This window comes from Mus caroli, chromosome 16 (genome assembly GCF_900094665.2).
Source record: "Mus caroli chromosome 16, CAROLI_EIJ_v1.1, whole genome shotgun sequence".
NCBI classification, from domain to species: domain Eukaryota; kingdom Metazoa; phylum Chordata; class Mammalia; order Rodentia; family Muridae; genus Mus; species Mus caroli.
Genome location: NC_034585.1, coordinates 37,210,406 through 37,228,660, shown reverse-complemented (window position 1 = coordinate 37,228,660; position 18,255 = coordinate 37,210,406). Strand labels below are relative to the sequence as shown.

Genomic DNA, 18,255 nt, shown 5'->3' with positions numbered 1-18,255 from the left:
TATATATATATATATATATATATATATATATATATATATATATAATGGGACTTTATTGAGATGTTAGCAAGAGTGATTGTGACGATTGATTTAGAACATAGTTATTTTTTATTTAATATTTTATTACATATTTTCTTTATTAACATTTCAAATGTTATCCACTTTCCTGGTTTCCCCTCTGAAAACCCCCTATCCCATCCCCCCTCCATCTGCTTCTATGAGGGTGCCCCCCTCACTCCCTCTTGCCAGTCCTGGCATTCCCTTACACTGGGGCATTCAGCCTTCACAGGACCAAGGGCCTCTCTTCCCATTGATATTCAACAAGGCCATCTTCTGCTACATATGCAGCTGGAGCCATGGGTCGGTCAATGTACTCTTTGGTTGGTGGTTTAGTCCCTGGGAGCTCTGGGGGTTCTGGTTGGTTGATATTATTGTTCCTCCTATGAGGCTGCAACCCCTTCAGCTCCTTCAGTCCTTCCTCTAACTCCTCCATTGGGGATCCTGTGCTCAGTCCAATTGTTGACTGGAAGCATCCATCTCTGTATTTGTCAGGCACTGGCAGAGCCTCTCAGGAGACAGATATACCAGGCTCCTGTCAGCAAGCACTTCATGGCATCCACAATAGTGTCTGTGCTTGGTGACTGTACATGGAATGGATCCCCAGGTGGGGCAGTCTCTGCATGACCTTTCCTTCGGTCTCTGCTCCAAACTTTGTCTCTGTATCTCCTCCCATGGGTATTTTGTTCTTTGTGTGTGTGTGTAAGAGGGGAGGGGTCATTCATCTAGAAAGGGATCTATAGCAGGTGTGGAAGATTTTGCAAAGAAGTAGAAAATCAAAAAGTGTAATAAAATATATGTGACATGGAAGCTGAGAGGAATATTTGCTTGGGAGGAAGGGAATTAGCTAAGAAGAATGAAAGGTGACAGAAATGGTTAGGGAGAGCAAAAAATAACAAAGTGACAAAGTGTGTATATATATATATATATATATATATATATATATATATATATATACACACACATATATATGTATATATACGCACACATTTATATGTATAAATAACATGTATACATATATGTGTGTGCATGCATGAAACTGTCACAATAATATCATTGCATTTTACTCTAATGAAAAATAGTTAAACATATTTCATCTTAGGCTGAAATATTTTAAGTCAAAGAATGGTTCCATGCTATGAATGATGACTCCGAATTTACGTGATAATATCTTATTTATTCTGAAATTATGAATGCCTCAGTTTCATTATCTGTAAAATTGAAAAAAAATTACATTTTAGGGGAACTTTCTTGAGGAACAGCTACTTAATATTTACTGAGTGCTCTATTATAATAAGATACATAAGAGACTGGAATGCATGTGCCATGAATATAGGATGTCTTGAATAAGTTGATGTAAATCAGACCTTTGCATTTATATTGGATGTATACATAAGAAATTATAAGGAGTAAAGTGCCAAAATAATTCCTTAAGTAGAGAAAAGAAACAGACCATTGAAAGGCATAAATGGCTCATTCCTAATGGATGAGGATTTTACACATATTTTGAGTATGTCTTGAATGTGTAGTTGTATTTTCAAACATCCAGCAGATGAACGTTTGTAACTTGGAAAATTTTCAGTTGTCTGAGGATAGAATTGTTTTTCCAGAAGAGTGTCTGTACTGTTCTAGAGTTTGAAAACTAGTGTCTTCCTTCAGTGGTCTCTTGTCTTCCCTGTTTACATGTCTCATAACCATGTAATTCTGTGTTGCCTGGACTATATATCCCTGGGAATTCAGAGAATCAAACTGCCTGGGTTATTTTCTTCTATGCTACTACCTAAGTATACTCAGTAAGTCTATCAGAGAAATTCATCTTTATCTGGCAAGAATATTCAGAGAAAAGAAACTTCTCATTAACCTCACTACTCAGCTCCCTATTAAAATTTTATTATTACATTTATGCAAAAGTATTATAGCAGTAAACCTTTTATTTGTCATCTGGTACAATGTCAAACCATGAGATATTGAGTCCTAGAATGGCTTCAAAACTGTCACATGTCTGAAATTTTTCATACAGAGTCCCCAAAAGAGCATGAAAATATGTATTCTAAGTAGTTTCTCTCACTATGATTTCTAAAACTACAAAGTAATTTCCTGGTGTTGTGCATAGAAATCGAACCTTCTAAGTAGGGATTTTTGAGTATGTATGCATCTAGAAACATGTTTGAAAAATGTCACAAGCATTCCTGAAAGCAAAAATGAATTTTCTAAAATTCATTTTCATTCGGTTTTGAAGGCAAAACTTCCAGGATTTTTCAGTCTTGTTATATTCATAGCTCCACAAATTATCAGATGACTATTTTAGATAACATAATCACAGGTTATTTCTTTTAGCATTATCTAGACCAGTAGTTTCCAACCTTCCTAATGCTGAGACAAATTTTCATGCTGTCATGGCCCTAATCATAAATGTATTTTTGTTGTTATTTTATAACTGAAATTTTACTACTGCTAAAAATTATAATGCAAATATCTGCTTTTTGTTTGTTTGGTCTTAAGGGACACTGTGAAAGAGTGGTATAATCCCCAAAGGAGTCATGACCCACAGGATGAGAAACACTGATCCAGACATTGTAACAATTTTCTAAGAACCCACAGTTCTTACATGGCATAGAGTTACTTGATAGACAGTGGGTCAAATATCCAAATATACAGACCTCTGTATACAAGTCTCTATTGTCTCTATTAGAGCAATTCCTATTGTAGTTTCCAGCTAGTTTTAATATTCTCATTTCCTAACTGTTGGGTCTTAGCAGTCCTTGTGTTTTCTCTACAGTTGCTGGCCTGTATCACTAATTCTGCAGCATCATGAAGAACATTAAATTCATCTTCTACAACTGTAGCTGAAATTACCCAGATCTTTTATTTGAAAGAATATGCTTTTCAACACACTATCCTGTTACTGTTAAGTGTGAAGCTTATAAAGCAAGAAAAGATATCATGAGAAGATATTTCAAAGGTAGGGAATGGAAAATGAGGACATGTGATAGGAAGACCAAAAGGGGAGAAGAAATGAAAGCAGAGGAGAAAGGTAGGAGAGAACAGGAGGAGAAAGAAATGAAGAACATCAAAATTTCATAATACAATTTCCTGAATTCATGAACAAAGCCACTGTGTGTGTCTTAGTCAGTGTTTCTATTCCTGCACAAATCTGCTTGAATAAGAAGCAAGTTGGGGAGGAAAGGGTTAATTCAGCATACACTTTCACATTGCTGTTCATCACCAAAGGAAGTCAGAACTGGAACTCAGGCAGGTCAGGAAGCAGGAGCTGATGCAAAGGCCATGGAGGGTTGTTATGTACTGGCTTTCTTCCTATGGTTTGCTTAGCTTGCTTTCTTACAGAACCCAGGACTATGAGCCCAGGGATGGCATCGTCTACAATGGGCCAACTTACCCTTGATCATGAATTGAGAAAATATCTTACTGCTGGATGTCATGGAGGCCTTTCCTCAAGGGAGGCTCTTTTCTCTGTAATAACTTCAGCTTGGGTCAAGTTGACATGCAAAACCAGACAGTACAGTGTATAGTGTGTTAATCTAAAATTTTATTAAAATTAATAATAAAATCAATGTTTCTGTATTTGTTACTATTCTCTTGCCTCTATGTAACACCACAACAAAGACACATGTAAAGAAACTATTTAGTTGGAATTAGAGTAACAGAGGGTTAGAGATCATGATGCCAAAGTGAAGTCATGCCAGCAGAAAGAGTTAACATTTCACACTTGGCAGAAGAGCTAATAGTTATCATGGCACAAGTATTTTAGAACACCATGCTTGCCCAGCCACACATGTTTTTCAGCGAAACTGAACCTACTAATCCTCCTCAAATAATTCTACCACCAGGAACCAAAAATTCAAGTTTATAAGCCTATGGGGCCGTTCTCATTCAAATCACCATGCTCTTCATACATTGAATCCAGAATATTCTTAAAATAGTGCTGCATTTAGGCACATTTTTTTCTTTTTTTCTTCCCTTTTTCAATTGTCTTTCTCTTTAATTTTAAGAATATAACTTCATTATATTTCTCCCTTTTTCTTCCTCTCCAATGGACTCCTTCCAAATCTCCTTCAAATTTATAGTCTTCCTTTATTCACTAATTGTTATTGTGTGAATATATGGATATATAATTATGCCCCTAATTATAATATGTTTAATCTATATAAATATATATTTATATATACATATATGTCTGTTGTATAAATATAGATGTCGTATATATTTATATCAATATACATGCACATATATACATATACATAAATATGTGCATATATACATATATATACATATATCTATATCTATCTATCTACCTATATCTATGTCTATGTCTATGTCTATGTCTATGTCTATGTCTATGTCTATGTCTATGTCTATGTCTATGTCTATGTCTATATCTATATCTATATCTATATCTATATCTATATCATCTATATCCATATCCATATCCATACCCATACCCATACCCATACACATACCCATACCCATACCCATATCTATATCTATATTTTTTGGGGGAGGCTGACCATTTGGCATTGGACAACCAATTTATGCTCTTCTCTGTAGAAGACCCCATCCCATGCTGCCTGCTCTCCTCCATTGCCTATACTTCTTTGTATAGAATTGAAGCCTCAAGTGCTTTTTTCCATCCAGTTCTGACATGCTCTGTTTTCTTTAGGGGAAAGATCTTTCGACTTCTGTAGGAGATTGTCAATAACAGATCATTTTACAGTTGTTATTTTATAAACCTGTGAAAATGCTGCTACTAGCACCTATTAACCAACTATCAGCACCTCTTCACAGGGCACAATGGTAGATATGATCTCTACTCTGCTGTGCATTCACATAATATGTTTTCCATAATGTTGCTCCCAGAAAGTAAGGGATCTGGTTGTATCACAATTAAACTGCATAAAGTAAGACTGTGCTGTAAAACTGGTTGTTACTCTTAGTTTCTCTTCCTCTTCAACTATTGATGAAGTAATAGGCTAAAGAGACATGATTGGAAAGTATTCATGAAATATGTCCAAAATTACCAGTAAGACATAAACCAAAATGGTCACAAATATGTTCTAAATAATATGCCATCTACTATGACTACATATTAACAAGAACCAAAAGTGATCATGTGTACAAATTCAGCTATATAGGACCTGAGCAGAAGCTGTCATTATTACAGGGAGTTCTGTATCTGGTGGAGAATCTCTGAAGAAAATTAACTTATAGCCTCCTCTGCCAACTATTGACATTTACAACCAAATTCACCACATTAAGTTTGAAAAGTTTAGAAGATCTTAATAACCAGTAGTAAGGTCTATTAAAAAATAACAATCTCCCATACCTCTCAAATAGTGGAGCCAAATAATCAGTTTGTGTATTAATTTACCAAACAACATCGTAGTTATCATAGAGGATAACTCTAACGAGGTAGTCTACCCATCTGATCTAGATAAACATCAAGGGAAATGAGATGCAAACACTGTGGAATGACATCAGAACAAACACTGTTAACGTTTCAATTATGAGAATTGGAACAAAAAGGGGAAATCCCTGCTGTTGTGGGTACTGATTATTAAGCTGAAAAAAATGACAGGACAAAATCAGAACAGTTTAAATTAGAATTTTAACGCATTTGCAGTAAAATATAAAGAGTGCTCTTGAGATCAAGTGCAAAGAGTAGAAAAACCATCAGTCAGAGGGAAACAGCTCAAATGGGTGGAGCAATTGGGAAATTTTCACTTTAAATGATGTTGAGATTTCCTGCTGAGACAAATTACAACCTTGAGGGTACAATTGAAGTAAATTAATTACTGAGAGAGTTTTTAAAGAAATAATGGCAAAGTACAAGAGTGATGAAGACCAAAGATAGGCAAGTACTTGATTTTGAGAAGACAAAGCTGCATGCTTTTTGGAAACCCAAGTATTTTAATGTTAATTCTCACAAAGTAAGGCAATCTCATTAAGATGCCTCATGAGTTCAAAACGAAAAGAACAATTTAGAATTTTCATAGCTCCCCTCTCCAATCAGAATTTTTACTTCAGCAGAAACATGGCAGATATAAATTATGCTTTGGAGACATGCTTATCATCATCTTTACCAATATGAGCTACATTGTAACATTGCTGGTTTGTAGCTAGTTAACCAATGACAATACGACTATTATTAAGTAAAAACCCCCACATTTCTATAATGATTGAATACAGCACTCTTTCTGCTCTTGATGATTTTCTGTCTTTTTTTCCTTATCTCTAGAGACAGTTTAACCCTCTGTGGCATGCTTATGGGAATGGAAGAAATGATTAAGCTGTGGGATAGATTTAGGGTTAAAATAGCTCAGTGTAGTAGAAACAGACAGATACAAGTTGATGAAAATTTTAGCTAGAATATTGGGTATTATATGACAATAGGATCAAAACTGACTACGTGAGAATGATATGAGAAGGTATTGATGAACCTATAAAACAGTGTTCTCCATTCCTACTCCCTTGTTGAGAGATACCACACTCTAAGTAACCAGAAGCATCAAGGAATTATCTGAAAAGTCAAAAAAAAACCCCAAATTCTGAAATACTCCGCATCATTTGCATTATTTCAAGAAAATTCTATATAGCTTTGAGTGTGGCAGCAAAATAAATGAACCAAATCGCATTTGCATCACATTCTGAAGGAGGGAGCTCAAGATTCTCCTGAGTCTAGACTCAGAATGGCATGAGCCCAGGTGACCTGAGGACAGGACACTCTCAGCATCAGCAGGCAATGAGATATTGAGGAAATAAAGACAACAAACATCTTACTACTATGAATGAGATTCCTCCTTTACATTTTGTGTTGTGCTTTAAATGTATTATAATTATAGACGATAAATAGGATGACTGTAGAAAACACAAATATATCAGCAACACTAGACAAAAGAAAATGATGTTATTTGGTTTTAGATTTACTCTGCTATAGTCTAGGTTTTACATGCTATTTCTAACCACTTGGATATCAGGATTTAGTTACATCACATAAGCTTTAATTTATTATTTCTTCAGTTATGATAAAGAGATTTCTATGAGAAAAATGTAGAAGTAAGATTGATATTTTTAAATAATCAAGAGCCTAAAATGTATAATTCGCAGATGCTAAGGACAAAAAGAAAAGAAAAAAAAATGCCACTCTCTGGAATAGGCAGGGTGACATAAGCCCATCCCATTCCTACTATTCCTAGGAAAGATCCTGGACAATCTCTATGATTTCAAGCACAAACTGTCTACATGTAGAGTTCCGCAACAGTCAGATTTATACAAATAGACAGTCTTATAAGTAAAACAAAACACAGCAATACTCTCAACTGCTCTAGGCCTCATATATGGATGTATGTTGGTTGAGAACAGGTACCAAACAGAAAGAAAATTTCTTATAATAATTTCTATAATGAAATATGATTTGATAAATAATACCCCCCAAATATCTGATATGTAACTTCTAAATCGAGACCTAAATGACAATTTGAAATAACAGAAAATGTGCTATCTCCCAGCAAATAATCTCAGGCACGAACAACAGCAACTCTGAAAGTTTAACAAAATGGGAGGAATGGACTTGATTTGCTCAAGGAATAGAAATGCCAGTTCTATGTGAGTCTATGAAACTAATGGGACATAGTTCTAGCCAAGTCACAGAAGTAGATACAAATGCTTAGGGCAAAGGCAGTGCTGGTTGACTTCATTCCACCCATACACAGGAAGAATTTAGAAAAATTTGAAAGGTACATCTGCTTTTCTGATGAACTAAAAATGTTGTTTATGGTTACTGCAGAGACAGAGACAAAAGAATTATAGAGACAAAATACTCAAACATTTATTGGGTTCCCCCTATAAACACAGAAACACAAACTGAACCTCTGAGCTCTGGTCCTTCCTTGTGCAAGATGTAAAGTAGAGAGAATAGTACCAACACTTTTTAAAAACCACCCTTGCAAATGTCTTATATGATATGTTAGTGTATGAGCTGAAAATTTTAAATAATTAAATACATGTTTTCATTTGGGCACATAAGAAAGGAAAGAAATTTAAATCAATACCTTTCTGGTGAAAATGGAATCATCTAAGCTCGATGTGTGTTTGAAAATCTTTGTGCTCCATTCTTATACTTTCAAGGTCTGCAGTGAAAATAAAGGGCTGACAGTTTTTAAGACTGAGGACTAAATATAAAGAAATACAAAGGGAGGAGTGAATAGCGATTAGAGTTGAGCATAATAACAAAAACCTTTAGTGAGCACAGACCACATAAATAAATTATATGTTTTAAGCCTTTTATAAGTGAACTTCAAGGATTTTCTCTATGTATTTAATCATCTTCAAACAGTGCTTTTTATATTTAGCCTCTTATCTAGAATATAGACATCACTTAGTTTTGCAGCCTGACTAGAAATTGTTGCTATTGGAATAATTTTCCTTTGCCTTAATTCAAATAAGGCAGTTGTCTTGTCCCTTTGTTTAATCTTCGGTTTTACTTTATTTGTCTGTTTGTTCTTAGTATGGGGTGGAAAGGGGGCTATGCCAGCAAATAAGCAAGAGGTTAAAAACAAAATAATTCAGAGTGCTTGAGCCTGGCAAAAACAGGAGCTTCTGGCCAATTTAGGTAAATGGCACTGACCCTGAAATGCTCAGGAAACATGTGGCACAGCACTGAAATCAGGAAGTCACCTTTACAGCAATCCTGTCCTTGAGGCAAGATCTTCTCTATTCCCTGAACTCTGTAGGTCCCCTGCCTGTTTTGGCAACCTTGGCTTACCTGGATAGTGCCTACTGCTTCCCCAGTGTTGGCATAGAACCAGAGTGAGAACTCTCAACAAAATTGTCTGCCTTTTATTTAGCCAATTATGTCCTCAGATGAAACATATCACAGCCTTGGTTGTATAGCCTTTGGCCTTTTTTGAGAAAGCTTGAAGATTCAGAAATGCATGTTTGACTACTAGGTACCTATCTAACTCCCAGGTGGCCTAGTTTGCTCCCAGGTAACTTTGTCTGGAGCTGTGCAACATCATTTCAATCATATTTACATTTTCTTGTTGAGCATGTCCTGTCAGGTTAACCATGTGGCCTCTTCTAACACATTTTTTAAGTAAACAGGGAAGAAAGTCATCTGAAAAAGAGTATTCCAATGTAAGCTTTCTTGACAGTTGCAGTCTTGGTGATAATAATTACTGAGTTTCTGAATAGATGTAGAAGCCAGTAGAACAGGGGACAAAATAATCACAGGACATAGAGGGATAGAAGGACCTGGGAGGGAGTCGGGGGAGGAAAAAGGCAGGGCAGGATCAGATTTTGGAAGAAACAGGAGAGAAGTACAGAGGATCAGGAATTTGGATAAAAACATTTAGTGGTTGCTGAGGAACTAGGTGTAGCCTCTAGAATGTCCCAGACACCAGGGAAGCAAGAGGCTCCCAGGACCCCGGGACAACTATTTTAGTTGAAATATCCAACAAGGGAGATACAACCTGTAAAAACCACCTTTGGTAAATAGGCACTGCTCCTAGTTGTGGGATGGGGCCACCCACCTATCTCAAAATTTTTAACCCAGAAATGTTCCTGTGCAAATGAAAGGAACAACAACAACAACAACAACAAATGGAACAGAGACTGAAGAAAAGGACATCCAGAGACTGCCCCACTTCCAGAGATCCATCCCATTTGCAGACACCAACCCCCATCACTATTGCTGATGCCAAGAAGCACTGGCTGACAGGAGCCTGGTATGGCTGCTCTCTGAGAGGTTCTACCAGCACCTGACCAATACAGGTGTAGATACTCACAGTCAATCATTGGGCTGGGGCTGGGGCCTCCAATGGAAGAGCTAGGGGAATGATTGAAGGAGATGAAGATTGCAACCCCATAGAAAAAAACAATATAATCTAACAGGACCATTAGAGCTCCCAGGGACTAAACTACCAACCAAAGAGTATTCATGGAGGGAGCCATGGCTCCAGATGCCTATGTAGCAGAGGATGGCCTTACCTGGCATCAGTGGGAAGGGAGGCCCTTGGTCTCTTGGAGGCTTGATGCTCCAGTGTAGTGGGAGGTTAGAGTGGTGAGGCAAGAGTGAGTGAGTGGGTGGAGAAGCACCCTCATAGAGGCAAAGGGGAGAGAGGGAGAGGTGGGATGGGTTGGAAGGGGTTTGTGGAGGGGTAACCGGAAAGGGGGATATCATTTGAAATGTAAATGAATAAAATGATTAATAATAAAGAATATATTTATTATATTTGCATATCCATGAAAATGAGAATGGTTATCCATGAAAATTTCCTTAGCTATTTATTGAATATTTTGGAAAGTACAGTCCTACCATAATGCATGCTGAGATTCTCCAGTGCATGTCCCAAATTATATTTTCCTTGGGCTTCTCTCAATGTATCCCTGCTTTTATGTTTAGGGTCTAAAAACATCAGCATGCCCATGTGTGTATGTGGCTGCATATATACTGTTTGCTCCTCACACTCCAATTCAAGGTTTTCAGTTCTTCCTTTTAAAGTAAAAAGTATAATTACTTAAATAGACTGATAGCCAGAGCTTGTACAATTTTGTGCTCTTAGCTCAAGAACTAATACTGCAGCTGTGTGGATCTGCAGGGGTAATTAGAAGCTTGCCTGTTGTAATCTAAGCACACACACTCACTGGAGCCTGGCTCTGCTACATACTATTCTCTAGAAAAGATATACAAATGTATATCTTGGGCCTGTTTCTAGATATTATAAATGACTTGTTGGCATACATATCTTAAAGAATATACATTAAAATATAAAATAGTCCTGTGGAAAACAGTTTAGACATTGTAGAAGATTAATTTTATTTGCTTGCTGAAAATCCTGATACACAGAATGGAGACATTGGTGAAAATCAAATGGAAGGATAGCCCAGTGTATTTCAGCAATGTGAAAGATCCATCCATTGTCCACACATGCAAAAAAAAAAAAAAAAAGCACTGCATGCTGTTTTCTGAACACTGCAGCCAAGAATGACATGACCTTCCTGGGATCTGAGGTGCAGCCTTCGAGTCAGCCTTGGCTCAGATCCCAGGGCCTAGATCCTGTGGACGCTAAGGGCAGCACACTGTGCCCGAGAAGTCACAATAAACTAAGGCTTTCTCAAAGGCAGTGGGGCTCTACAACCTGAAGAGCTTCGTGTTAGGTTTTGTTGTTCCCAAATGAATTAGTGTCTTCTTTGTCACAGAATGAAATACTTTAAGTACATGCTGTTAAAGAGCATCTGTGTGCTGAGCTTGGCAGAGTAAAAGATCCAGACTCAGAGTTTGTGGGTTTAAGTGTTAACTGGTAGAATGGATCCGAGCCAAAATCATATACTGCCCATTTCTACTGGGAGTGCAGCTTCTTTCCCTGTAGAATGGGAGCAAGAACAGTTAGTTGTTGGGGAGTATGACAGTCTAGGCACCTGTACTGAGAGTTCGTGGGAGTGCAATCCATGACAATCCCATTTCAAGATGAGATGCGACAGTGATACCATGATGGCTGGAAAGCACCAACTACCACACTTGGGACTCCTTCAGTGGTGCTTCCACTTAGCCTGTGTCCATCCGCCAGTCTGTCCAAGGACTACAAATGAGTTCTTCCACATACAGATCTCCTGCTGCAGACAACTGATTCTGCCGATTCTTTCTCAGAACTTCAGTCTGAAGCTCTGCTCATCCATCCCTCTATGGACAGCTATCAGATGTACTTTGCCACTGAGACCTCGTCTCACCTTCTCTGCCTCCTTGTCCTCTACCCCGCGCACCTAGCACGTACACAAGAAACGATTCCACTTAGGTTTCTACTTCTTGAAAGTTCCAAATAGAAACATACAGTAAGGGGCTGGCACTATCTCATTTCACTGTCAAAGCAAAGCAATTTGTTAATATTATTATCCTTGCTTTACAGGTGTACACACAGGGGTAAGGAGAGGTTAACTTAAAAAAAAAGTTGGATTTCATAAAATTGTGAAACTATATTAAGATAGTGTATGTGGAAGGGTTTTATCATCAGGTTTTTTTTGTTTGTTTTGTTTGTTTGTTTGTTTTGTTTTGTTTTTTTAGGTTAGGGAAAAACATAACCAGAATGTCCAAGAATAGTTAGTCTCTTCCATGCCGATCCCTGATACAGCACTCTGCACCTTCTCTATGCATCAGAATTCTTGGCTTTGCATCCATTTCTGGAGTACAGGTGCAACCGGCCCAAGCAATATCCTAAATCACAAAACTAATGACATTTCTACAGTCTCATAAATCGTAGGCAGAAACTGACTGAAGAAGGGAAGTTGTGAGACTTCTGAAACCCTCAAATGGTAATATGAAATAATTTAGGCTGTATCTGGTATTGCTTGTGTTAATGATAAGGATGAAGGAGCAAGAAAGAAATCTAAGGGGGAAATTAAAAGTGAAGGGGTGAATCAAAATAGCACAGGGCAAGAGAGGGGCAAGTTCAGCAGTTATTACATTATTTGCTTTTTCCCTTGATTGCAAAGGGCCAGAGAAAGCAATAAGGATAAAGCTGACTACATCTGTAGGATTCCCAAAAGAGCTACAAACAGGGACACAGTGATTATACCAATTGATGCATTTGGAATCCTTTGTGAGCCAAAAAGTCCATGTCTTGAAGATGATTGAAAACAACTCCTAACTGACTCAGCAATGTCACAGAATCCCAGGGTGCTTAGAGAACAAAGGGGACATGGACTTCTCCTTTTTACTAAATCTGCTTGCTCTCCCTACCATAGAGATGCATTCCTGGTGGTGGAAATGTCACCCTTCCTCTCCCATGAGGATGGTAGGCAGCAGGAAAGTTTCTCCATCCATGGGAGTCAGTGGCATCTTTATTTGTTCTCATTTAGTCACCAGATATTTCTATTTATACTATACTAGGGTATCTAAACAATGTCCTATTGCTGTGCACCGTGCAAGAGGGACTATGCATTTATCTGTTCTCGCCTCTGTAAATATCCTTCAACACTGGTTTCATCCAGAGCAACTAAAACAATGCTGGTCAAGTTTTCTTTAAAGTGCTACAGCCCTTTAATATAGTTTATGCTGTGGAAATACCCAACCACAAAAATATTTTCTTTGCTGCCTCATAACTATAGCTTACTATTGTTATGAATTGTAATGTAAGTATACAATTTACAGGATATTAGATACGTGATCCCAAATGGTTGTAACTCACTGGGTGAGAATCGTTGGTCTACAAGGACCTTAAAATGAAAGAGCTGCCTTTAAGACCTTATCTATGCAAATCAAGGGATGGACAGCTGCCTCACCCTGTATGAGCTACACAAGTAAGCATGAATTTACACCATTAGTCAAAATGAGGCTTGAAAACAGACCAAAAAAATATATACACCCTTCCAACAACAAACAAACAAACAAAACACTTCTGGTCCAGATCCATTCCAGTTCTTTCCAACTTTAAGGACTGCCCACCACTTGTTTAAAAACAAAACAAAACAGAAACATTGTTTCATATTTACTGATTTTTAAAAAATGAAGCCATGCCATATTTCTGTGGCCTATATCCTGCAGTTATTTTGTATGTATAGGATAAGTTAAGTAAACATACTAAAGGTTGTCTTTTCCTCATCTGGTATTGCCCCATGGTATGATATTCCGCAAGGATCCTCCTGGAATTTCTCTATGCATGATATTTTTCCGTCCCTGGAGAAATGTATCTTATCTGATGTTTGAATTTTAGATGAATAACAAAAGGTACTCAATCTTTCATTGAAAGATAGCCCCCTCCAAGCTTCTCCTTGCTGTTTGTCATGAGGAGGTTCTATATCCAGGGCACGGAGTCCTTGGGGTCACCATGACCATGATCCATCTTAAAAACCTGGGTCTTAACATTAAAGGCAAAATGCACCTAGTCAACAGATTATAAATGTCAATCCCTATACCACTATAGGACTAAGATAACATATTGGCCTGTTTGCCTATATTTTCTTCCCATCTGTTCAAAACTCAGGCTGAGAAGATCTCCTTGATTGGGAATACCTTAGAAGGGCAAATAACTATCAAATCAAATAATCTTAGTAACACATGAATAAAATGTTCTTTGTGTCTTTTGGAGGTAAACTCACCATTGTTGATGTGAAGAATACTTTAACGCAAATATGTAAGAGGATGCTGGGTCACTGTGACCAAAAACTGATACTAAGGTGGTACCTGAGTGCTTTTCAGAGAAACAAGTGAAATGATAAAATATATAAGGCATACAACAATGTCTTTGCTAGTAAGAACTTTACTGGAACCTGCTATTAAACTCAGTGACTAATCTCCCATCTCTCACACATGCATACACACAGAAGTGCTAACATACACATTAAATAAAAGGCAGGATTTCATATGAAATAGGCAATATACGTAGACAAAAGCTTTAAAATGATAAATTCCTGCATAATGCCAGTGGAAATCCCATTATTTATTAAAATGATTAGATTTAAAAGATGCTGAGCAATGAATTATTGACACAAAATTAAATAAGAAGATGAAAAATGTAAAATAAAACAAATAAAAACCAAACCAAACCAAACCAAAACAAACCAAAATAAAACAAAACAAAAAAGAGTAAATCATGACCAGAAGTTTTCTCAGTGCCTATAAGATGTATATTCCTTGATGAATAATAACTGCATATAATTTTCTTGATAATAAAGTTATGCTATTAGAATTTGATAGTTCATAAACATGATAATTCACAGAGCTTTGAAATCTTACACATATGTTACACGTATGTTTGTTGTGCTATGTACTCTTTGTTATGAGCAAACATGTTCATTTGGGCACAATTCAGCATATGCCTGCTTATTAGTAATACTGTGTCTGTCTGTTAAAAGCCTATACATAGAGTGCCAATGAGCATCACAATAAAGTATTCTTTCTTTTTTAATTAGATATTTTATTTGTTTACATTTCAAATGTTATCCCTTTCTCCAGTTTCCCCTCTGCAATCCCCATCCCATTCCCCTTATCCTGCTTCTATGAGGGTGCTCCCCAACCACCTACCAACTCCCACCTCACTGCCTTAGCACTCCTCTACACTGGGGCAAGCCTTCACAGGACCAAGGGTCTCCCCTCCCATTGATGCCAGAAAAGGACACTTTAGTTCCTTTAGTCCTTCCCCTAACTCCTCCACTGGGGTCCCTGTGCTCAGTCAGATATTTGGCTGCGACCATCCATCTCTGTATTGATCAGGATCTGGCAGAGCATCTCAGGAGACAGCTGTATCAAGCTCCTGTCAGGAACCACTTCTTGGCATCAGCAATAGGGTCTGAGTTTGGTTTCTGCAAGTGGGATGGATCCCCCTGTAGGACAGTCTCTGTATGGCCTTTCCATCAGTCTCTGTTCCACTCTTTGTCCTTGTTCCACTCTTTGTCCCTGTATTTCCTTTCGACAGGAGCAACTCTGGGTTTAAATTTTGGAGATGGGAGGGTGGCCCCATCCCTTAAGTGGGTCTTACCTAACCTCTATATATGGTATCTACAGGTTCTCCCTACCCTTTGTGGGGTATTTCAGCTACTGCCATCCTCATGGGGTCCTTGAAGGATCTTGCTTTCCTGGCATCTGGGACTTTCTGGTTGCTACTCCAAGTTCCCCATGCCCCATTGCTACACACCCCTGTTCAATTTCCTGACCCTATGTATATCTCCCCTATCTCCTCCCATACCTGATTCTGCCCATATTTTTCCTCTCCCATCCTCTCTTCCTCACAAGTCCTTCCCACCTTCTAATTCCCTTGATTATATTGTTCCCCCTTCTAAGTAGGAGTGAAGCATCCACTTATTCGTCTTCCTTCCTCTTGAGCTTCATGTGCTCAGTAAATTATATAGTGGGTATTCCATGCTCTTTCACTAATATCCACTTATCACTGAGTACACATCATGTGTGTTCTTTTGTGACTGAGTTACCCCAGTCAGGATGATATTTTCTAGATCTGTCCATTTCTTTGTGAATTTCATGAATTCATTGTTTTTAATAGCTGAGTAGTACTCCACTGTGTAAATGTACCACATTTTCTGATTCCATTCCTCTGTTGAGAGATATCGGGGTTCTTTCCAGGTTCTGGCTGCTATGAACATAGTGGAGCACGTGGTGTCCTTATTACATGTTGGAGCATCTTCTGGGTATATGCCCAGGAGTGGTATAGCTGGGTCCTCAGGTAGTACTATGTCCAATTTTCTAAGTAACTACCAGACTGATTTCCAGAGTGGTTGTACCAGCTTGAAATCCCACCAGCAATGGAGGAGTGAACAAAGAACTCAAGAACTTGGGATCCAGAGAACCAAATAACCCTATCAAAAATGGGGAACAGACCTAAAGAGAGAATTATCAATTGAGGGAACTTGAATTGCCAAGAAGCACCTAAAGAAATGTTCAACATCCTTAGCCATCAGGGAAATGCAAATCAAAACAACCCTGAGACTCCTCCTCACACCAGTCAGAATGGCTAAGATCAAAAATTTAGGTGACAGCAGATGCTGGTGAGGACATGAAAGAAGATATGTTTGTAAGAGACAAAGTAAGGTGATCATGAACCTTAACTCGCAGTGAGAACTGGACTGAACAAAGAAAATACAATTCTAGCAAAGGAAGTCAGTTCCACATGTTAGAGGCTAAGATAATCCCCCTGAGATTCAGGCCTGATTCATCAGAGACAGTTAACTTCCTTTTAACATCTAATTATTTCAAACAGAGTAGAGACAAAGCAGGGGACAATTCTCCCAGCTAGAGTCCTATAGCCTACCCAGGGCTGATTCTGAGATATTAACCAGAGAATTTTGCTCCTACTTTAAATTCAGTTCTTCCAGACTTTAGAAGCAGACTTGCTTCTGAAATGTTTATGGACAGAAAGCTACAGAAGGCAGCCCAAATGGGTTAATTTCTCCTCATAAAATACTCTTCTTTAATGTGCATACATTAATGCATAATGTATATTGTCCCAATTTTAAGAAGCATCAAGACAGCAAACATGTCTATAGGAATGCCTTTTGTCTAATTTCTGCTACATTTTGAGCCTTAGATTATTTGTCAGTTGAAATTCTTTGCTGATGCTGAAATCAAGACAGATTATCATGCACCTCTATGAGTGTTGACATTCTTTATGGTATTTATTTTATTCCTTTGCTTATAAATTTAATTATAATTCCATATTTGTTTATCTGACTATGGTATCAATATACACGAAGGAAGATGATAATACAATAATCAAACATAGTGCACAAACAAGTATAGTCACCTTGCTCTCCTGAAATGGTAATATATGAAGTGTGAGAATGTGTGTTTGTGTGAATGTGTGTGAATGTGTGTCTGTATGAATACATATGTCTTTTAATAAGTCTTACTTTCTCCAAATGTACTTCATTATAAGATTCATAAACATTGTATAGATTCTAGAATAATAGGAACAGGATTAATGGCTCCTATGTTTGTTATTCAGTGAGTAAATTCTTGGTTGTTTTTACTTTTCATTTATACCCAAATAAGAATTCAATCCCTCTTTCATCAGCCCAAAAAAAGAGCCATTTTTAAAAGTATAATCCTGGTTAAATTATCTAGGGACAAATATTCAGGGCTGCCCTCACACCCAAAAAAGATCATTTCTTCAAGCATGTCTGTAGTGGAACACAACAATGGCAGAGAAAAAAAAAGAGAGAGAGAGAGAGATGAACAGATGGGATGGCAGAGTTTTGCTTTACATGCGACATTGTGCACTTATTATTCGCATGAGGACTAATTTATAAACCCAGATAGTGTTTATAAACTCCACCGTCCTAATGGAAATGAAAGCATTAATACAACCAGAGGATTCTTTACTTTCCAGGTTTTAATTAAAATCACAGGCATTAAGAAGTGAAAGTGTCTTCGTGGAATACAAGTCTAATGAAGTATTTCCCTGACTAGTACAGTGCACTGTGTGCAGCCCAGGATTTCTGGCACCAGTCATTTGAAAATCCAACCCCCATGTAACCAGGAGAGCTCGTTCTGAAAATTAGGAAAGCATATTACAGTACTTTATTTTCAAATAAATGCAGTTGCCAAGTCAGAGACATGGAAAATGATGGCAAGGCATAGGGAAACAGAGAGATGGAGAGAGAGGAGAGAGAAAGAGAGAGAGGAGAGAGGAGAGAGAGAGAGAGAGAGAGAGAGAGAGAGAGAGAGAGAGAGAGAGAGAG

At 37.7% G+C, this 18,255-nt stretch overlaps 1 protein-coding gene across 2 annotated transcripts in view; it reads right to left on the bottom strand.

Moving 5' to 3' along the window:
* Positions 1–18,255, bottom strand: part of Lsamp (limbic system associated membrane protein) — a 2,106,845-nt gene that overhangs the window by 1,880,386 nt on the left and 208,204 nt on the right. The gene's annotated exons all lie outside the window — the stretch shown is intronic.